The following is a 22,972-nucleotide window of genomic DNA, read 5'->3' as shown; positions in this document are numbered from 1 at the left end:
AGCTGGATTCTCTAGGGACTAACAGACCAAAAAAATGTGTGTGTGTGTATTTTTCTTTTTAAATAAATAGCCTGGTTTTAAACTGGTTCAGGGCCTTCTTCCTGATCCAACAAATGGACAGGACCTCTGGTCCATTGAGGGACCCAGTCCTTAAGATAGAGTTGGAAGGACTGGGCCAACTGAGGCCCCATAAGACTGGGTGTTTGTTCTAAGCTGAAGCTGTGCTGAACTTGTAATCACAAGAAATCCTTCTGTGTGAAGGATTGCTTCTGCCAGAATCCATGTTAGGGTGAACTCTGGTAAGGTTATTAGCATGTATGTAGAGTCTTTTTGTTGTTTAAATAAGTTTTTTCTGTAATGCTTTTTACCTTAAGAATAACATAGGCTTGCAAAAGAAGTGTTGTGTGGTATCTTATAACAGTAGCAATTACACCTGATAACTGTCTCTGAAAAAAAAGCAAGCAGGTGTCTTGGGGAAACCTGTCTGTGCTGGGAATGACACAAAGAAGGCAGGGAACTGTGCAGCCAGGAAATACCTCAGTCAGAAGGAAGAGAGGCATGGGTCTGCACCCAGAAAGGCAACACCTGGAAGCCTGACAGTGGTTGCCCTTGCTGGGCCACTGAGGGGAAATACAGGTGTAGTTGCCCTGAACTGTGAAAATCACTATCTTACTCTCTGACAGGTGTTTGGTGGCTGTTGTGAAATTAATTGGTGGTTTCCATTTTGTTCCCATTAGTATTTTCCCCCATCATATCCCATCACCAACCAGCTGGGCACCCCATAAGCAATCTCAGTAGTGAATTCAAGGAGGTATTGTCAACATGGAGAAGGACCAGAGTATCATACAAGAAGATTTGGATGATCTTGAAAACTGGAGTAATAGAAATGGGATGAAATTTAATAGTGCATAGTGCAGGGTCATGCACTTAGGGACTAATAATAAGAAATTTTGCTATAAGGTGGGGAAGCATCACTTGGAAGCAATAGAGACAGAGAAAGACCTGGGAGTACTGGTTGATCATAGGATGACTATAAGCCACCAAAGTGATGCAATTGTTAAAGAGGCTAAAGCAATCTGAGGATGCATCACATGAAGTATCGCCAGTAGAAATAGGGAAGTGTTATCCCTATTTATCCCTATCCCTGTTATAAGTGAGATCTCATCTGGAATAGTGTGTGCAATTCTGGTTTCCCATATTTAAGAAAGATGAATCCAAATTGGAACAGGTGCAGAGAAAAGCTATTAGGATGATCAGAGGATTGGAGAACCTACTTTACAAGAGGAGACCTAAGGAGCTTGGCTTGTTTAGCCACCAAAATGAAGCCTGAGGGGAGATAGATTGTTCTTTATAAATACATCAGAAGAATATACACCAAGAAGGGAGACAAATTATTTAAGTTAAAGGTCAATTATGGTGAAAGAAGAAATGGTTATGAACTGGCCATCAATAAGTTAAGCTTGAAATTAGACGAAGGTTTCTAATCATCAGAAGAGTGAAGTTCTGGAATAGCCATCCAAAAGGATTAGTGGGGGAAAACAACCTAACTTGTTTTCAGGCTGAGACTGGTAAATTTATGGAAGAGATGATATGATGAGATTGCCTTCAATGGCATATGGTCCATTCGCGTCTGCTATTAGCAAATATCTCCTGTGGCCAGAAATAGGACACAAGACAGGGAAGGCACTGAGTTACTACAGAGAATTCTTTCCTAGGTGTCTGGATGGTGGGTCTTGCCCACATGCTCAGGGTCTAATTGATCACCATATCTGGGGTCAGGAAGGAATTTTCCCTACTTCAGATTGGCAGAGATGCTGAGGTTTTTTTTTTTTTTTTTGCCTTCCTCTACAGCACAGGTCACTTGCTGGTTTGAACTAGAGTTGAACTATAGTTGAACTAGAGTTGAACTATAGTGGATTCTCTGTAACTTAAGTTTTTAAATCAAGATTTGGAGACTTCAACAACTTGACTAGAAGTTATGGGCCTAATACAAGAGAAGGTGGGTGAGGTTCTGTGGCCTGCAATGTGCAGGAGATTCAACAAGATTATCATGATGTTCCCTTCTGGACTTAAAGTCTATGAGACTGAAGGGGCATGGAGAATGAATCCCTCTTTCACTCCTGGAGGCTGAGGCACATTGACAACACAATATGAGGCAAACAACTATAGTGCATCTGTTTCTATTGCTGGAGGACTTCAGTTGTTAGTGCTGTCAATATGGCAGTTTTCATGGGAATTAAAAACACTGATGAAAGATGCCAGGAGATGTTTCTTTAGGGTCCAGTCTTGGGAAATAACGAGCACTTCATAAAGATTCTGAGCACATTCATTTTATCTTGGCTTCATTGGATGTTAAAGGTGCTCAGCACCTCACAAAATTGAGCCCATAATCTCTTATCTTGTTGAGTGAATACCATTCATTGCGCATAATAGAGAGTTGTACAATTGATAGCTCACCTGTCTCAAAACAGAGTTGTTTGAAATATTTACCCAATGGAAGGATGTGTAACATACTCTTTTCTTTTCCTCTAGTAATAAGAGACCAGCACACCTAACACTAACTGCTTATTTCCTTAAATTCTAACACCAGTGGCAGATTCACAATGCTTTAAGTCAAATCTTGCCCTTAGTTAAATACACTTCCATTAACGTTAATGACAGATTCAGGCCCAATGTCATAAGGAGAGGTCTGTGTTATGATACCTTCTCATTTTCATCTTGTGAAAAGGTGAAATAAATGTAAATTCAGGGCTGATTAGTCCTACTAAATATTTAATTAAGTAAGATGTAAAAAATGTGCAGAATTTATGGAATATATTTCATTTGAAGCCAAAGAAAGTCTATCTGCTCCAATTCTATTTAAATATATTTTAATGTATTTCTATTAATTTTAATAAATTATCAAAGTTCAAAGGAGGTCAACCACTTGAACATCATATCATTTACTGTAATTAGGACACAAAAGTGGGAAGGAATAATGTCTTAGAGCCTGATTCATCTCCCATTTACAGTAATGTAAATCAGGAAAGATTCCATTGAACTCAGAGGAGCTATCCCAGTGAAAGGTTGATGTAAGTTAGAAGAGAATCAGGCCTCGTGTTCTTAGAATGTATTAGGCTCTCTGAGGTTTAATAGTGTTATGCAGAGACCTTTCAGTCTTTGCATCTAGGTTTCCTCAGTTTCCTGAAAAAGGATAGCTTCAATTATCTGGCAAATCTTGTGCTAATCTGTCTGACTTTTCTAAGCTTTGTACCATATGTCACATCTTAATTATACAGGCTCATTTTTGAAAATGGGACACAGCAATTCCGAAGTCTCTAGAATGCTACAGGGAAAACAATATTTATTATGGTAGAGTCTATTCTTATAACCTGAGGGACAATTTCTGCTTTCCCCACTGAAAACAGTGGCGGGGCCTGGTCCTGTGAGATGCTGAGCACATATCTGAATGACTGAGCACCGTTGACTTTCATTGGCTTTACTAGGAGTTAAAGATGCTTAGGATCTGAATGGAATCAATTTGTCAGTTACAACAAACAAACAAACAAACAAATGAATGCCCTATAGATAAATAGCTCTCTAGTGCTTTTAGCCTGTAACCATTATTGTATTGAAAAATCTAATTTGGCTTTTCTTTTTTCTAAATAAAACATACTAAAAGCCAAACACTCTCATTCATATTTCTCATTCAGATATTTCAGCAACATGAACATAGTTTACTACCTAGTGTTAAGGGTATGTTTAAAGAAAACTGTTTTACCAGAAGCAAATCTTTTGATGTTAAGTTCTTGGTAGATTTAAGACTTATGATCATGTCTTCCAGCCTTGGGTACTTAGATCAAAAGGCTCCAGTAGCATTATACAGTAGTATTCCCTTTAGAATTTTGTAATAGCTTAAATGTCATGCAAAAGATTTTGTCATTTGTCATTATAATGCAATATAACAAACAGTACCTTATGGGAATGAGGATGGGAAAGCTTTTATATGATTACATCACATGATGATAAATGCTAACAATTTGTGTTCGTTATGAGAGCAGCATTCTCTCTGGAATGCTGCTATAAATTTTGCACTGGCACCCTTCCCCCACAATAATAGAATAGTAGGTTAGAAATCAGCAAGTGAACTCTGAGAACAATCTGGATAGGGCAAAGTTAAAATTGGTGAATGGACACCTACATCTCATTTGGATTGAAAAGATTAGCAATTAAAAAAATAAAAGGAAAATATAGGAGGGAAAATATGGTACAATTCCTTAAAAGGATGTCACACTCCATTTTGTCTTGACTCTCAAATGGTAGAATAGGAGAGCTGGGTGGCAGAACTGAGTTTTCCATCCCATGAGGTTTTTCAAGATTTCTAGCATTTTTTCCATCCTGAATCAAGCTGAAAAGTTGAAATCTTGAATATTTTCGCAAACCAATAATCTGATTTCTTTTTCAGATTGTGGTAAATCAAAATGTCTTGTTTCAATGATTTCAAAGCATTTCATTTTGATTTTGGCCTTTTAATATTTTTTAACCTTTTTTACATAAATTAGTATTGTTTCAAAATTAAAAAATCAGAATTTATTGTTTTGAAAATGTTGACACTTTTATTTTTTAAACGTTTTCATATCAGGAGCTTTGCCAAAACCAACTATAACCAGTTTTGGTTTCAATGAATCAGCATTTTCTAATGCAAAAATATTTTGTTGGAAAATTCCCTACCAGCTTTTAAAAATAGTGAGTTTCAGGGTTAATAATTACCTCATTGTATAGTTGTATAGTTTTTTAAAAGACAGTGAGGGGTGGAGGCGGTTAGTGACTCCCCCTCATGAGCAGCAGCATTTCTGCTTGAAGCTAATGGTGACAACATGAAGGGCAGGATCAAACAATCTTACCTCCTATATTTTGTATCAGGGCCTGATCCAAAGCCCATTGAAGTCTATGGCCTGGTCTACACTGGCCACAGATTTGGGCAGCAGTCAACGGGAGATACACAAGCTACGTACAGTAACTTCTGTATCTCCCGTTGACTTCCTAACGTCTACTTACCATGGTGTCTCCACTGTGCTGCTCCAACGGGAAATGCCTTCCCAGCAACGTAGTGCTACGCTATTTGCTAGGGTGGATTTACAGAGTTGACTTCCGGGTTCAATTCAGCGAGTCTTCACTGCCACTCAGTCGAACTCACAAAATTGATCCTGCACTGCTGGCAGTGTCGCCACTAGTGTAGACATAGCCTATGTCATCCTTCCAATGACTTCAAAGGGTTTGGCATATGGCCGTTAGGGGACGAAATACAAGCATCATCAACCCTCCACTCCCCTAGAGATACCCAAGCAGGAAGAGAGTTAGCCACCAGTGAGATACCTAGCAAGATGGGAAGGAGTAGCCAGAGACACTTGCCTGACAATAGAGATCACTCCTTGCCAAACCTTCCTGTTTTTTCATATTTTTTTCATTGTCATAATAATCCTTCCAGTATCTTTTTTCTGACAGATGTTTTATAAAATCAATTGTCTTTCTGGTACAGCAGTGTATTCTAACAATGCTGTCAGCATGCATGTACAATACCCTTAGCAGGATGTCATCTTTTCCTATGGAGACAGACATGCCTCTGAATAGAAGTTTATTATTATAGAATCTCACAAACTGTTTCTCACAGGAATACCCTTCAAAGGACTGTCTACCCTGGTGGTGATGCGGGGTGAGTCCTTGTCACGACCAGCTCAGACGCCTGCTGCACTTTAAAAACATTTTGTGTTGACATACAAATGTGCTGCTAACATTGCACAAGTTTTGCCAGTATGGCTGTAGTTGGAGCACCCTGTACCTCTCCTTGCAAACTTACTTTGCATCATTATAGTGTTACTGGGGATGAAGATTGCAGGTGTTGCAACCACACTGCTGCAATGACTTCCATTTACGCCCTCCTACCCGTGCTCTTGCCCAGTGTTCAGTGTCCATAATGGGAAGGGGTGCCTGTGTACTCTGTGCTACCTGCTCAGAGTATCTTGAGGGACAACCGTGCAGGAAGTTCCTTACCTGTACATACTCTGTACTTGACACAGACAACTATCGTGTGCTTGGCTGTTAGCCTTCATTTCTGCGCCAAATCCGGTGCATACTTTCACCATTTTGCTCTCCATCAATATATTCTTTGGCATTATCATACAGTCACTCTGACATTTGGCATGAAGGCTCTCACTAGCTTCTGGGAAGATAAAGAGAGCCAGGCAGAGGCCAATTCCATAATCTGGGAAAACTCACTGCACACCAAACTGTCCCAGAGGATGGACATGGTTAATATTGAACATAGTCTCAAGCAGTGCTGGGACATAAGGGCTGGAAGATACACTACAATAAGATCCAGAACAACAATTAAACATGCAGGGCAAGAAAGCATACTTGTTCCCTCTGGGATGGGCTCAAATAGATGCTCAGGTCAAAAGTATCCTTGGAGTCCCCCAGGGTTTTGATCCTCAGCTGAGGACATGAAGGGAGTTATTCAGAGCTGGAGGAGAGGAAGGAAGTACCACAAGGACAGAGAGCAAGGCCAGGAGTTCATAGCCCCATGAACCTGTCACATTCACCCCACTGCTCACAGTAAAGGAGCCAAGGACTCACTTGGCAGGCAGGGGATCTTCCAAACAAGGCAGAGTGCTGCATAACCCACTGAAACAGCCTTGTATAATGAATCAGGGATGAGAGACAAAAATCTGCTGATTTTAAAGACAGGAAGTCATACAAAAGAGGAAGACCTGGAAATTTGGCAGGATATGGCTGTGTCACATAAAATATACTTTGCCAGGAGCAAATTTGGGGCGGATGGAAATAAATCATTGTATCACAAAAGATAAGTCATTCAGACTTTGGAGGGAAGCGTTGACTGCTGGGAACTTCTGCTGCCTGATGTGCACAACAGTACCCATGTCACTATTTTAGATAGTTGGGGTGTTCCCTTCTGGTTTTAGCAAAGCAGCTCATAATACCAGATTACAGTATCCACAATGTGGAAAAAATGGTGTCAGATTGAGACACATCCTACTAGTTATTTAGTTGGGGTTGGTCCTGCTTTGAGCAGGGGGTTGGACTAGATGACCTCCTGAGGTCTTTTCCAACCCGAATCTTCTATGGGTCTATAATTCTATGGTGATGAAAATCTCCTCAGGCAAATGCCAGGTCTTTGACCTGGAGGAGCACTTTGTCAGTATAGTATTCTGGTAAAGTGCTCCTGCTATGGAGGCAGTTTATACTAGTCAAGTTGTGCTTTCCCTGCCATCATTTATTTCAGCCTCCCCCCACAAAGAAATGAGTTATACATGCAAAAGCGCATTTCATCTAGGGGCTTTTGCTGACACAGCTATGCTGGTCAGAGATAATCTCATGTTGTATTCCTGACCAGCAAAGCTATGCTTGCAAAAGTCTGTCGTGTAGACATGGCCAAAGTAAGAAGAATCCAGGCGTTAGGATTTGTCTACATACAACAGTTGTATTGATTTAGCTGTATGGAACAGTTAGGCTTTGTCTACACTTATAAAATTTCTGCTGGTATAGACTAGGGATGTAAAAATTAGTTTAATTAAAAATCTATTTTTATTTATTTATTTATTGATTCTATTTTTAGAACGTTTAAACGATTACATGCTGGGTGGGGGAGGGAGCCGTGCTGGGCTTGGCTCCTCACAGCCAAGTGAAAGCTGCCTAGCTGCGGTTCCCCTCCACCACGGTAGCTGGGCAGCTCTCATTCATGGGGAGCTGAGCCGAGCCCAGCTGTGGCTCCCCCCATGCTGGGCCCTGCGCCTCCCCACAACCAAGAGCTGGGCAGCTGCTCTTGCTTGCGGGGAGCCGAGCCCAGCTGTGGCTACCCCACCCCCCCAGTGCTGGGCTCCCTGCCTCCCCTCTTGGTCAGGGGGAGCTGAGCCAGCTGTGACTACCCCCCCGCCGCACTGGGCTGTGTGCCTGCCCACCAGCAAGCACTGCCCAGCTGCTGCTTCCCTCCCCCCATAGTTTAAACAGTAATCAGCTGTTTAAAACATTTAAACATCAGACTACCGTTTAAATGGTTAACCTTTTACATCCCTAGTATAGACACAGTTTATACAACAAAAGGGTCCTTTTGCTGGTACAGTTTATACAAGTTGCCTAAGTGAAATAAGCTATATTGGTAAAAACACTTTTTTTGCTGGTATAACTATGTCTACATTAGGGCTTTTACTATTAACCCTTAACTGACATAGCTATGCTGGCAAAACTTTTAAGTGTAGACCAGGTCTTAAAGCGGTACAACACCTTTAGTGTGGATGTGGTATAACTATTTCAGTAGAAAAATCACTCCCCTCACCAAAATAGGCATACTGGTACAATACCTGAGAGTGAACCTGAGGTCTCAGAGTCAGTGCACATACAGCTCTACGATGGTCTTCATGATAGCTGCTAACTGTATGGTTAATACTTGGACAGGTGACCTATAGAAAAACAAGAGCTGTCAAAAAGCATCAGAGATCTGTTTTAGATTAACTGTGCTCAATATTTATTGTTCCAATTACTTTAAAATGGGACCTTTAAGAGGTTTGTGAACTGGATGGAAAGGTATTTTTACTTCTACTGTAGCTCAAGTAAATATCACTGTCTTCTTTGAAGGGATGGGGCTGGGAGACTGAGGTTTGCTCTTCCAAATTTGGGATTAGAAGGGAGAGTGAATTTTCCCTACTGTAGCCTGGAAGAAAGAAGATAGAGTGAGTGGCCTTAAAGCATTGCAAATCCTAGTGCAAAGAATCCTGGAATGTGGAGTTATAGGTGAGAAAAGGATTGGATTTGGAGGTTATGGAAGAAAAGGAGTTGAGATCAACCAGAGGATGTGAAATAATCTGCCCAACTTTATGTCTTTCTTAGAAAAGGAAGATTTGCATAAAAAACCCCAGACAGGATTGGAAGATGGCCAACTAGAAAAGGAAACAAATAGATTCCAGAAAGAATTACTAGCTGCAGCTTTTGTTTTAGTGGTCTTAATAACTTGGAATTCCATACATATGTCCTCCTTCACTTTTGATAGCAGATAGCACTTTTGATAGCAATTGCCATGACAAGGTTAGCTCCAGGAGAATGAAAGGAGTTCTATAACAAGTGGAGATGTAGCTGGAAAAAGCAATTAAGGATTCTAAAGCTCTTCACTATAAAGTGGTCTTTCAGTATCAGGGAATGTATGTCAGCACCATTTCCTCCCCCTACCCAGGATTTCTTTTACTCTGCAATCTGTATTTTTCAGACTATAAGGGGATGGGTTTACAAAGACACAGGTACAATTAGAGCAGATGTTGTGAATTCTAATAGAAGCCAAATCATTAAACACTTTGTTAAGTGATAATAGATATTTTATACTATATTTGAATCTTTCACATTTGTGTGGCTTGAAATTACCTACAAGACACAGACTTTAGCAAGGGACTACTTAAGACAGCTGCTGTAACATAATTGCTTTAATTTTATGCCAGACTTTTTATTTGTGGACTATGAATAGACCAGGATTGCCAACATACATATTACTAATGTGCTAAGTGTACTTCCTCATTTCCACCCCTCGCCAATAGTATGTTACCTCTTAATCAAACATTTTATTAACACCCAAACATTTTCTACTACTTTCCACCCAACAAACAATGGAGAGTCAAGCTTTTTTTTCCAGCTCAGCCAGTAAGATCTAGCTAAGTGCCCCCCAAACCTTTTCTGTGTTATTACACAAGGCAATATGCATGAGATATGATAGCAACATTTGTTAACTCTTTCACGGCTGGGCAGGTGGCAAGCTGAAACCATTGCAGATGATATAAAATGTACTTGTTTTATGGTTACCTCACCTTCCAACCCACACTCTTCTGTTTCTGTCACCTATTGTATCTTGTCATAATCTTAGATTGTGAGCTCTGTGGGTCAGGGCCTGTCTTTTTTACTTTTTTGGACAATGTCTAGATCAATGGGATCCAAATCCTTGTTTGCTGCTCTAGGTGATACTCTAATATTAGTACTACCACTAGTGGTGGTGATGATGATGATTTTAGTAGAGATATCTGCCAATGCACTGTCAGAGGGAAGACACTAGCTTTTTAAGGAGGAACAGGGACAGTGCGCCTGTGCCACATCAGCTGACCCAGATCAGGCTTTAAAAGAGGGCACCTGGGCCTGAGGAAAAGAGAGCTCTGCTGAGTCAGAGCTAGGAAGGAGGCCTGTCAGAGTCTCTTGGGAGGGGAAACAGTGAGAGCCTGAAAAGTAATGGGGATTGTAGCCCAGGATGAGTTGAAGAACCATTTTTGTTTGTTTTGCCTATGTTTGAGAAATAAAATTGCCTAAAAGAGACTGTGGATGTGGCAGAAGATCCTTTACAAACTGGGAAGAAGCCCTGCCTTGTTATGTGTGGTGGAGAATGCGAGCGGGAGATCAGCCCCTAGAATTGAATTGAATTTAAGCCTCCAAACACTGACTGACTGACATTGAAAGATGGAGAAGGTGAGATGCCTGTTGTTGCTGGTGCTGTTGCAGCAGACATAGCATAGCGGCAGTAGCAGACAGATGTTTTACTGTTTTACAGAGGCTGCAGCAGCAGACCTAGGCCATGCTCCTGCAATTGATGGAGAGCCTGCAGAAGCATCAAGAGGCATAATTTGCCACTCAACAGCAGTGGCAGGAGATCCACTTCCAGCAACAGGAGTGACTTCAGGAGTTGCTAGACCAATGGACTCTGGGGAGTGTGGCTGGTACAGGAGAGGTAGCTCAGGCGAGCTGGTCTGTGGCCCAGTAAAACTGGTAGTAAAGGACTTTCTCCATACTTTCCAGTGAGCAGCAAGTGCTGGTGGACTCCTGTACAATGATAAAGGTTTCCACCTTAGACTGCAGCTGTCCAGAGGTGTACAGGTACCGCTTTTGGATCAAATCATTCTTGTGTGGGTGTAGCACAACCCATGGGTAGTCGCTCAAAGATTACAGGATCTCACAGCTATGCCTTGAGACTAGTTAGAACAGTTCTTGAAGGCCCTTCCTCTGAGAGCCCAGAGCTGGGTAAGGAAGTGGGTGAGGCAGTCAAAGGGGCAGAAACCTTTGAGGACGAAAGAGACGAGAGCCTGAATGGCATGGCAGACTAAGAGTGGCCCACTGGGGGAAACTAGAAAAGGTGGAATTGCAGGGAAGTTCCCAGTCAGAGAGGATACTAAATAACCCAAAACAGGGATGTGCACAGAATCTACTAGGGCCCCAGGCTGAGCTACAGTCCAGCAGAAGCACTTCTGAGGGCAGCCAGGGAAGTCCATGGTGTGCTTTAGATGTGGCAAGCCTGGGAGAATATCCGAAAATGGAATGTGATTACCTGGGCTGTTATTACAGACAGACTTGTGGCCTGGGGTCTATTCTAAATGGCCTGGGGCCTCAGCTGTACATGGTACCAGTTAGTCTGGGAGCAGTATCAGTAGGAGGTCTCATGAACTCAGGTTGTGGGTGCATCTGTGTTTGGGAAGATGATGAGTTGGCAATGAAGATGGACTGGTGTACATGTTGCATATATATACAGGGTGAGATGTTTAACCCATGGCAGAGGTTGAGTTGGGGGTTCAGGGCCAAAGAAGTCAGCTACATGTCAGGATACTCAAGAATCTTCCTTGGCCAGTGTTCCTGGGGAGACACTGGTGGGGTTTCCCAGCCCTGATGTGGGGGAAAGTAGAGCAACAGCTTAGGATGGAGAAGACCATTGGTCGGTTGGAAAAGAAGTGGTGGGAGCAGGAAGCTCAAGTCGAGACAGCAGAGTGGGACTGAGAAGAAGCTCTCAACCATCTTCAGAGCCTACAGGATCAGCTAAAAAAGTATTGACAAGAGCTAGAGGATATAAGCACCTACTGGCAGATTATTATTGCTCTGTCAATAGGACTGGAACAAGAATTATAGAATCATAGAAGATTAGGGTTGGAAGGGACCTCAGGAGGTCATCTAGTCCAACCCCCTGCTCAAAGCAGAACCAACCCCAACTAAATCATCCTAGACAGCGCTTTGTCAAGCTGCACCTTAAAAACCTTTTAGTTAATTAGTATGGCTTAGGGTGGAGGCAGAGAGTGAGAAACAACCTGCTCAATGCTGGAGGAGGAGTTGGCCATGCTCCAGCTAGAGAAGGGTACGAGGGGGTGGAAGCTCATGGCAGAGACTGATCAGTGTATAGTGGGTACTCAGACAGGACCTCAGGCTGATTAATGTGTAGTGTGGAACCCAGCAGGACCTCAGACTGAATAGGATGTTGTGGGGATCCAGATAATATCTCATAAAGCAGGCAGGGGCACAAATAAGAGGCCAAGGATAAAAACAGAGGTCCTTTGTGGAAAGGGAGACAAGGGGCACCTGTTTTATGACTCCCATTGTAAAATCTGGAGAACTGCCAGAATGACTGGAGGCCTCAGAATGCAAGCTACAGATGATCTGGCAAGTAAAACAGCAGCTGGCTACAGGACATCAGGCCATTCAGGAAGCGTTAGATCACCTGAATCTGATGGTCAGTGAGCTTAAGGGAAAATTAGGGCCTCTGCATGCAGAAACCTCAAACCCCGGGAGAAGATGAGGCTATACAGACAATACATTGAGGATGGGATGAAGATGGAGTAAAGCTTGTTTTAGTGGTGGGCAAGGCTTTATGGAGGAAAGAATGTCAGAGGGTGACACTGGCCCTGTAAGAAGGAGCAGAGCCAGCACTCCTAGTACCACATCAGTTGACCCATGTTTTAAAAGAGGGAACCTGGGGAAAAGGGAGACCTTGTGAATCAGAGCTAGGATGCAGGAGCAGCAGGACTGTCAGAGTCCCTTAAGAAAGGAGGAAGTGAGAACCTAAAAAGTTAGTGGGATTATAGCCCAGGGTGAGCTGAAGAACTTTTTTCTTTTTTTCCATATGTTTGAGAAATAAAACTGCCTAAAAGAGACATGGTGTGGTAGTAGAGATCCTTTGCAAGCTGGGGAGAAGCCTTGAGTTATCACAGCACTTATTCCACAATCCTAAACAGTCTCCCTATGCCTCTCCAGGTACCAAACCTCTGACTTTACCCTAACCAGCGGTTAAAAACTCCAGTTCCATTGTTAGACGAGCTTGAATAGAGCACCATCACATCCTTCTCCACTCCCCATAAATCTAACCTCTTCCCGAAGGCACCAGAAAAATTGAAAGGCAGAGAAATAGTCTAGACAGAACCAACGGTGAAGAATCCCCTCAGTTAACGCTGTTGTTTGAAGACTGAAAGTTTGGTAGCTACTTTTCATTTCTTACCCTGAGGTGACTGATATTTGTGATTTAATTTAAGGCATTAGAAAAACAGTCAGCCTGGCCTGGGCCTAAAATACTGCAGAATAGGCCACCTTAGAAGTTGAACTCTCTAAAGTGTTCTCATTATTTTTGATTAATCCTGACTTTTCGTGATGCTGTATAGTTACTTTTTGTCCTCATTACAAGGTATTGGTGAATCTCTAAATTTAAGATATGACTTCTTGGCTATCTCTTTTCTTGTAAAAGAAGAAAGTGAAATAAAATTGGACTTTCTTGTTCTTATTTTTAAAAGTATGCATGGGAGTGGGGTGTGGGGAGAGGAAGTTTTGGAACTATATCAATATTTCCAGGTTTCTGAGAGAGACCTTTGATGCACAGTAAGAAACACTTACATCTCCCAATTCTCTCAAAGCTGTTAATTAAGGGTTTTTTCCCTGTGTGTTTATCTCCGTGAAAACCAAGGGCTGCCTATATTACCCATGTATTATAATTGAGGTGCTAACCTTGTCAGAATCTGAGAGTCCTGTTTGTTCAGGTTGATGAAATTCTTCATGCAAACTGAGATCATTCCTGCATAATTATTAAAATTATTCTTGTAGCTGATCTAAGTGTATTACCACAAAGGGCTTGACAACTTTCTTGACACCTTAAGGACTTTTTCTCTTTTCCTTAAATAAATTTCTCTTGTTTTCACTTACCCACCATTCATATCTCTTCTTTAATCTTTGTTAGTGAACTAATTCATTGAATGTTCTTGATATTATAAAAACATGCACATAGAACAATTAATGTACCCAACACATTACAACTGCTGCAATTTACAGTCTCAGCCTCTGGGTTTCAGATATAGTCAGGTCAAATTTTCTCAAAATGCAGGTTTAGAAAAAATAACACTCAAAGAACTCTTTCCAAAAAATCTTTTTAAAAATTCCAAAAGAGAGTTCATTCAATTAAAGTTTTTCAACATTATTAGTAGTAGTATTATGGTAGCATCCATCATATACTAGATGCTGACTACTCATATAGGAAGAGTCAGTCCTTGCCCTGAAGATCTTACAATCTAAGAACAAATACAAATTTGGTCGTGATCATGTATAACTGTGTATAGCTGCACATCCAAAATTGCCATAATGTCATTGATACGAGTGCTCTATGATGGAATGGAAAGCTGTTCAAGTCAATGGCAGACACCCGGCATGGTTTCCTATTTCCATGGGAATTTAGCTAGGCTCTGTTCTGGCATCATTGTTGTTTAATATCAACATTGATTGGTTGATGGATAAGCTTGAGGAGGCAGATGTTGGTGGCATTGAGCTGAACACCATTCTGTTTGGAGATCTCGCATATGCCAATAACATTGTCTTGTTGGCTCAGTTTGTTGATTCACTGAAACTGATGGCTGATCTGTGAGTCAAGGATCAGTGTGCATTGGAATGGTCATTAATTCAGATAAAATGAAGTCCTCAGCCATTACCATCAAGCAGCATTTAACTCCATATTACAAATAGCTATTAACTTGTCTGGATGGGACATTGAAGAGATGTTAACTGTCAAATACCTGGGACGCATCGCAGAGAGTACTGGAGAATGTGAATCCGGACACTGGTATAGTTGCAGCTGCTGCCATATTTCAGACCTGTCACTGGCCTCTGTGAGGATGTTGTGACCTCAAGCTTCCTATGAATCTTCAGATCCTATAGGACCACAGTTATGTCAGCTTCGATATACAGCAGGAAACTTGAGTGTTGAAGAAGACTGAAGAGCAGCGGATTGATATTTTCAATTCTCATCATTTTCTTCAGCTGCTCCCTATTAAGAGGTAGGGCTTAAGATCATCAGAGAAGATATTTAGAGCTGAACCCAGCAACTGCCTACATCAGCACTGGTTTGGCAGCTTTCTTGGAACGAACATGTTATTTGGATGGAAGACCAATGAATTACAAAACTTGCTTACCAAGGAATGCTACTATATGGCCAGTGATCAAAGCTTCAATGGCACGATAAGATTGCCAGTGATAAACTGAATATCCAGCCAGACCATTTTAAGGACTTAGCAAGAAATCAGTCCAGGTGGTGCTTGATGTGCACGGTGACTATGTCCCTTCGGGATTTTCCATGATGATGATATGGAACTTCAGAGTGGTTTAGGCCACAAGTGTTAGAATCTTGGCATCTGTGACAAATAGAACATGGCTGAGTTAAGTACCGAACAAAGATGATTTACATTAGAAAAATCAGGGCTGCTCTAAACTATAGCTCAGCTGCAATGGTCCCAAAGAGTCATCTGCCAGCTGGGGACTTTACAGCACCTAGAGATTCCCCTGACACAAGGACAATCCCCAGCTGTTTAAATCCCGTTGTGCCACTGAAGAGATATAAAGGTGATGTAGTGAGGCCCATGAGGGAGCCTCTTGAATTATTTCCTCCATGTTTATATGAATTCTGGAAGATGAGGCTATCTAGGATTGATTTTTGTTTGTGACTTCAACTTAATTCATAACAGCCTTCCAGTTTTGTGTTCAAGAACAGTTTTTGTTTATTAGAATCAGAAACAGATCATTCCCCATTTACCCCCACTTTTCTTTAATTCTCTTCTGGATTTGCATATCTCCCATCTTATCATCACTGTCACCTGTACATTTTACATACACTCTCTCTCTCCCCTTCCACCCTCCACACACCCCTTCCCCGGACGGGTTGAAGAACATTAGTTGAGGGCCAGATTCTGCCACCTTTATTCATGCTAAGTGGTAATTTGGTGAGCCAGTTGCAGATAAGTGGGACTATTTATCAGCGGGAGGGGGAAGGTAGCAGAACTTGGCCATTAATGTACAGCTTCATAGGAAGGATAGCGTTTTTGACATTTTCCTTTCTAAATTATGTGACAATTGACTTTCAACAAAGCTGTAATCCCCCCAGAGTGCTGCTGCTATTTGTAGTCTCTCTCTCTCTCTCTCTCTTTCTTTCTCTCTCTAAACTCATTTGGCCTTTTGATGTGTTCTGATAGCTTTGTTCTCTTAAAACTGCTACAGACATTTTACAGCAGGATCTCAGTCATACTGTACAGGTTGACGTCTTCTTTTCTCTCATTTTTGCCATAACTTGACAATACAGCTGTCTGAGTAAATTAGTTACTAGAGAAACCATACTTGGTGTGTGTATATATATTAACAAAACACTTACAGGCTTATTAACACATAAACACCTGAGAATCCCTTACATGAAAACCGCCACAAGAATATATGATAACTCGGGGAGCATGGGAGCCCAGCAGAAAAGAACTGCATGTACTCAGATTGCAGGGATGTTTGTGTGAGAGAGAATGGTGGAGGAAGAGTTTGAAAGAACTGGATATGTACTGGAGCCTCAAGGGCCTGCCAGGCCCTAGTGATTGTGAAGGGCTACTGGGCCCTAGTGACTGGGAAGATCTACTGGAGGCTGCTGACTGGGAGGGACTGCCTGAGGCCAGCCATTACCTAGAGGAGCTGCCCATTGCCTGGGATCTGCTGGAGTGGCCTGAGCCTAGTGTGCTGGCGGACCCACCAGGACCCTGTGACCTGGAGGAACTGCCATCCACTGATGGCCTGAGGAGTTCCTGGACCTGCTGCTGGCTGCCAGTGTGGGACTAGGGGGACTCCCTCTAGCCATTTACTCTGGAGAATTGGAGGAAGACTGCTCGCTCCAGGTATCTGGGTTCAGTGTGGGATGAAGTAGCCTAGGGGCAGCCAACTACAGTTTGGCTGAGCTTGTGGTCACACCAATGTCAGCATGTTGTGGCTGGAGCCCTGCTGACCCAGTGGCAGAGCCCTTTGCCACTGATAGGGCCCTGGGCTGGGATGCAGTGGAGTTGGGTAGCCCTGTGTCCCCCTTCCCTAGCCACCCTAGGAGTGCTTGTCTCCTCTGAACTTGCTGCCACAGTGGATACTTGAGCATTGTGACCACAGACTGCTTGCCAGCCCTGCTCTGCTTGAGGGCTGGGGCTATAGACTAGTGGCCAACTCTACCCCTCCCACCTCCTTAGCTGGGGGCTAAAGACTCGCATAATCTGCTGACTTTCTCCTCAGAGCAAGGTGCTGTGGCCTTCCCTGGAGCCTGGGCCCAAGGAAGGGCTTGATTCCCCCACTGGGCTGAGCAGCCAGCCTACAGGACACAGCATACAAGCTGAAAATTGGGAACTGAGGTGCAGGATGAAGTGACTTGTCTATGTTCACACAGGAAGTCTGTGGCAGAGCCAGAATTCCTGATCCTCATTCCAGTGCCTTAGCAACAGCTGTACTTGAGAGTTTCCACACCTTTTCATTCTAAACTTTCCCTTTCAGTGTGGGTTAACTTTCCCAATCTTTCATCTTTCCTGATGCAATTTTCCACCCTATGTCTGAAAGTGTACGTGTTTAAAGCTTGAGCAAAAACCGTTCATCTTGAGTGTGCAAACAATTTTTCCTGTATTTTTTTTAAAATGCCGTGACCTTTTTTCCCCAACAGGTCTAGTACTTAAACACCTGGTGTTTGAATGTGGAAACTTGGCAAGGAGATAGTCCTTAGGGAAGAGAGATGCTGTTCAGCATTGTGGTTTTGATTTGGCCATGTTAGGAGGGCTTGACAATTGTAGCTGGAGCATGCACAGTAATGTTTTGAAACATTGAAAGTGCTTTCTAAAAATGATCTCTGGGCAGTCTAATGGAAAGACAGCTGTAGTGCCTAATGCATTTTGTGCATATTATAAAAATATCTTGGAGATGTGCTGAGTTATTACTGCATCCTTCAGTACCTGCACAGTCAGTAAAGCAGGGTTGCTTGTTGCATAATGGTTGCTGTTCATTGAATGGTTCCAGGATAATTTTAATGGGCCTGATCCAAAGCCCATTGAAGTCAATGTGAGTCTTTCCATGAACTTCAGCAGGATTTGGATCAAGCCCAATGTGCATAGTTAAATACATATTCTCGGATGAGTTCATAGTGACTAGTGCTACTAAGCAAATAAGCTGCTATGCGTTAAGGCAGTTGAAGCCTCTTCTCATGTGATGTGCCTTCATTCTTAAACAGATATGAATTGTGATAATGCAGTGTGGTAATCCCAGATGTGTGGATCACTGTGGCCAGATCTGGGGAGCAGTCTTCTGGCCAGTCACGGGTGGCAGGAAGTGTTTTTCCTGCTATCTGTATTTGGGCAATTGATAGTACAGAGGAATCCAAAATGGTCTAGTTCTGGCTTGAGTGCTGGGGACTGGACTACATGACCTCTTGAGGTCCCTTCCAGTCCTACACTTCTATGAATGAGCTCATGCCTCCTCCATTTAAAGCTTTCCTGGCGAAGTAAAGGGCGCCTGCAACATTGACAATTTTAGGCCAGTTTCACTTTTCACAGCTCTGGAACCATTTAACCAAGGTTTCTGAGTAAACACTGAAAGTAACTTTTTTGGATTTCCTGGGAAATTTATACAAAAACTGTATTAAGAGAACACTATACAAAGTTAAGCATTCAGAAGTCAGGAAATGCCAAAAATAAGCCTGTGCGCTCCCCATTGTATGTATGCATTACAAGCAATACAGTGTTTAATAACATAATCCAGATGGAACTATTTCTGCTGGACCTTAGCCTCAGACAGTCTGCAGGCTAAAAGTACCCTTAATTAGTGCCACAGATTACAGCATCTCATTGTTTTCCTTAAATATTTGTGCTGCAGATTCTAAACATAATGTCTCCATTATAGAATGAACAGTCTTAGCACTTTCCAAAAGTAAAAGTTTCAACAACTCATGTTAGGTAAATCCTTGACAGGTATATTAGCAGTTAAACCACTCTTTCAGGAAATCTGTCTTTAGTCAAGATTTTCAACTTGTATCAGATACTTGGACTGAAGGGAAGATGGCCACACTTTCTCTTTGAAAAATACTTTTCTACAGCAGACAATTGTAGCTCCATCCATTCACCAGACTCCTCCTTAGCACAAAAAACCCTCCCAGACCAGTGTCTTTATTTGAACCTGGGTTTAAAATGTCACGGTCATGGGCAATTCCTGTAACTTAAAAAAAAAAAAAAAAAGGCAAATAGCATGGTGCATATTTTTAAAACTCTTGCTCTGGTTGGGGAGCTGATCAGGAAAGTGAGTTTGAAATAATCAGCAAATATGAATGGCCAAATTCTGGAGGCACTTGGAGTGAAATCCCCATCTCACAGAAGTCAATAACAGGACTCCCACTGAGTTCAGTTAGGCTGTGGTTTCACCCTTGGAGTCATGTACATGTTATTCAAGGACAGAATTTGACCTGTGGTGAAGAAGAATTAAGACTTTTTTGGACATTATTTGATTGCACAAGGAAATGGTCTCTGAGTTTCTTGTCTTTCTCTCTATTACTCTTGCCTGACTTTTTGTTGTACTTTGTACAGTCTGCGAGACCTTGTTATATGAAATATTTTACACATTCTCTTCTTTCCCCACGGCTGTTAGTGCTTCTTGTACTGCCTCATCAAAATATTCAAATTATTTAAATATTTCATGTTGTGACCTAACTGTACATTGGAAGATATGTAGATGCTCTTGGGAAATGGATTTATTACTTTTAGAATTACAAATTATTCATGCAGTACAAATAACAAACTGATGGACAGCATAATCTGTGATATAAGTACTCTTCTGTTTTTTAACATTTTCCTGTGTACTTTAACTTGACAGATCATCAGATGTTTACTGCATTATTTATTAAATGTTCTTAGCATAATTTTTAAATATTCAGTGAACACTGTGCCTATAAAAGGCACTGATGACTGAAGAGATGATGGCACTGATGATTGAGGCATGTTATGTAATTTTCTGTAGAGTATTCTGACATGTTGTTTGTGACCTGAAAGAACTATTTCCCCCCCTACTTGTATTACTCATTCAATCCTTTTGGGGACTGTTAATGCTCAACTGTGACTAAAAACTTAATCTGATATTTTATGAATGGTTGTACAGTGCTTTATTGTAAAAAATGTGATGACTGCAGTTCATTGAAAGTGCTGCATTGGTTGATACATTTCTTCAACTCTAATGTTAATATAAGTTCCAATTTACATTTTCTAGAAAAGCTGAGACATAATTTTGCAGAGCCAAAAATCAGAAGTAATTAGACAATGAAAAACTATAAAGCAAAACCAAGAAAATGTGGAACTATATTCTGCAGATCAGAATTTCTGGTTACTCAGTCTGCTCATTGTTCAGCTTGTCATTGTCAGGCAGTATAACGGCAGGCACCCTGTTTGTTACATCTCTGGCTCAGTTTCCCCTAGTGGGCTTTCAGTAAGTTCAATGAGGCTTGTATACACTGAACAATGCTTCTTCAGGAGTCTAGTTTATTTAATCAACCACTAATTGTGGTACATAAACAATCTTCTTTCTGCTGTAAATCCCCAGGCTTCTTAACTGCCAGGACCTCTGCAGTCTCTACCCTGCTGACTCAAGGTATCTCCCAGGCCTTTGTCTGAAGACCTTTGTCTCTTTTCTATGGAGCTTCCTTTCTTTGTGTTCTGGCCCCTACCTGAGTCCTCATAACTCTTTATAAATAGGCAGGTGTTCCTTAAATAATTAACTACTACCCAGTTACTCTTAGTATGGGCAGAATGAGAGATGAGGGATACTCTTATGTGGGAAAGTACTATTCTCAGAGAGAATTTAAATTGTTTAATGGTTCAGTGCATCTCTAATACAGAATGAAAGTATTCAGAATATAAAATGAACAAACTCATTTATACTCAGGCAGCAGTTGCATCCTTTAGTTTTAGGGAGGAGGTGCATTTCTTTCTTTCTCACTCCTTTGGTGGGCAGGGGCAAAAGTGACTTTAAAATTGGGGGAACCTTATCCATGCAATCCTTGACAACTGGTTACTCCTCTGCTGCCCATCTCAATATCTGTTCACCACACCCCCAGTGACAGACAAGCATATTATAATGATGGTTCAGCTGAACAATCAGCAAAGAAGTACAAATGTTGAAGTAACACCATTATGTACCCACTTTTAAAAACTTTGGCCAGTAGCACAAAACATTTATGTATTGAACACAGATGTTGGTATGTGACTAGAAACCAAAGTAAATGATCAGTTGTAAGTATCATATTTTTGTTACATGTATGAATTTTAAAGTGAAGCAGGAGTGATTATTACATTTTCTAGATAGCTGTCCATATTGATGAATATATCTATTAAAACCTCTTTATTTTTATATTAGCACAAAGCCAGAAAACAATAGTAATCAATACGTGAAGCTAAAATAGCTGAATAGTTTACACTGAAGTTGAATTAGTTATCATATGGTTATCATGATATACGATGGGGGCCTTTTATGGTTATTTGAGTAAATCAACCTGTCTCTCCCCTGTAACTGCTTCCTGCTCTGGCAAACTGTATAGTGCTCAGCACTATAGTGTTGTAAGTAATAGTAAAGTGGGATGTAGAGAGTTTTGTAACTGAAATGGAAATACCTGGATTCCTTTTAGGTCAGGTGAACATACGGGTGACATTCTCTTAAGGTGGCTGCTAACCTATCTGTTTCTTTTAGGTATTGGTACATTGCCTGTCACAGTAGCATCTAAGTGCCAAACACAGCTATTAAGATTCATACAGAGATTCTGGTCTGATCTAGGATTCACTAACAGCCATTGGATCTGTCAGAGAAGATTGATGATGGACCTTCAAAGACCCTAGCATACCCTGACTACTGCACAAAGAAAAGACCGATATCTTTCATTTGGGGGGCAAGGAAATATATTCCATATTGTGAATTTATTTCATATAGATGCTTTACTCCACCGGCATTCTAGGTTATCCTGAATTCTGTTATTAGAAGGCATCTGTGTGTATCAAAGAGAAAGATTTATCAGATATTGAAAGTACTGTATATTTCAATCCATCTGCTTTACTCCAGATTGTTTTCTTATTTCAGTAAAATGGGTTGCGCATTGTCTTTGTTATTAAAATGTTTTGCTGGGTCCTTGGACTGGCATCAAGATGAGAACCATTACTGGACATTTGTGGGGTCAGTGTGATTGGGCCCAGTGGGCCCATACACAGAGAATATTAGTAATTCTGACTTTACTTCAAATAAAATCTCTAATGTAAAAATCACTCCCCACTACACAGCAGAAAGTGGCAAATATATTTTGCTCCTATTTCACAGAAGTAAATGACTCTGCTGCTTATACATTTGATCAAAAGCAAATGAAAACTGTTTATGGAAAATGAGGCTTATTGACACTCATTTAAATTGCACCCATTTTTTTATGTAATTACATAGCAGGGGCTGAGATCTGAAAGTGGGCTGGCAAAAGTGACACACAAGTTTCCTAAGAGGAATTTACAATACTGGAAAAAGCATCTATTGCAACTGACTAAAACAGAGTAGAAAGAAGGCCGCTATAAGGGGTTTCCAAGAGAGATTCTATGCTAATACAGTCTATTGCCCAGAGGAGCATTGAATCAAGGCTGTCAGCTCATCAAAGATCACATCACTTTTGATTCACGTGCTTGAGAAATTCGAGGTGTAGGATGTCAAGGCTACTAACAACAAACCTTGCTTATTACCTTTACATTGTTTTGTTCATTGACCCTTACCTTTCTCTGTTTATCACGTTTCTTCCCCCTTCTTTCTTTCCTTTTATTTTCTTCTTCCTTTTCCTCAAACCATGCTAATTTTCTCCAAGTCTTTGATTATACTCTCTCGTGAAATT

The 22,972-nt window shown here is 41.4% G+C and overlaps 1 long non-coding RNA gene across 1 annotated transcript in view; it reads left to right on the top strand.

Moving 5' to 3' along the window:
• The window catches only part of LOC137151619 (uncharacterized), a 48,704-nt gene extending 26,450 nt beyond the window's left edge, over nt 1-22,254 (top strand). Inside the window, exon 4 of the long non-coding RNA XR_010919323.1 lies at nt 21,805-22,254. This is a non-coding gene — a long non-coding RNA (uncharacterized lncRNA). The remainder of the gene's footprint in view (nt 1-21,804) is intronic.
• The last annotated feature ends 718 nt before the right edge of the window (nt 22,255-22,972 follow it).

Source organism: Emydura macquarii, unplaced genomic scaffold (assembly GCF_026122565.2).
Source record: "Emydura macquarii macquarii isolate MOO-44397 ecotype Brisbane River unplaced genomic scaffold, CSIRO-AGI_Emac_v2 contig_212, whole genome shotgun sequence".
In the NCBI taxonomy this organism is placed as follows: Eukaryota; Metazoa; Chordata; order Testudines; family Chelidae; genus Emydura; species Emydura macquarii.
Note: the sequence above shows the minus strand (reverse complement) of the source record. Positions and strands in the feature narration are given on the sequence as shown.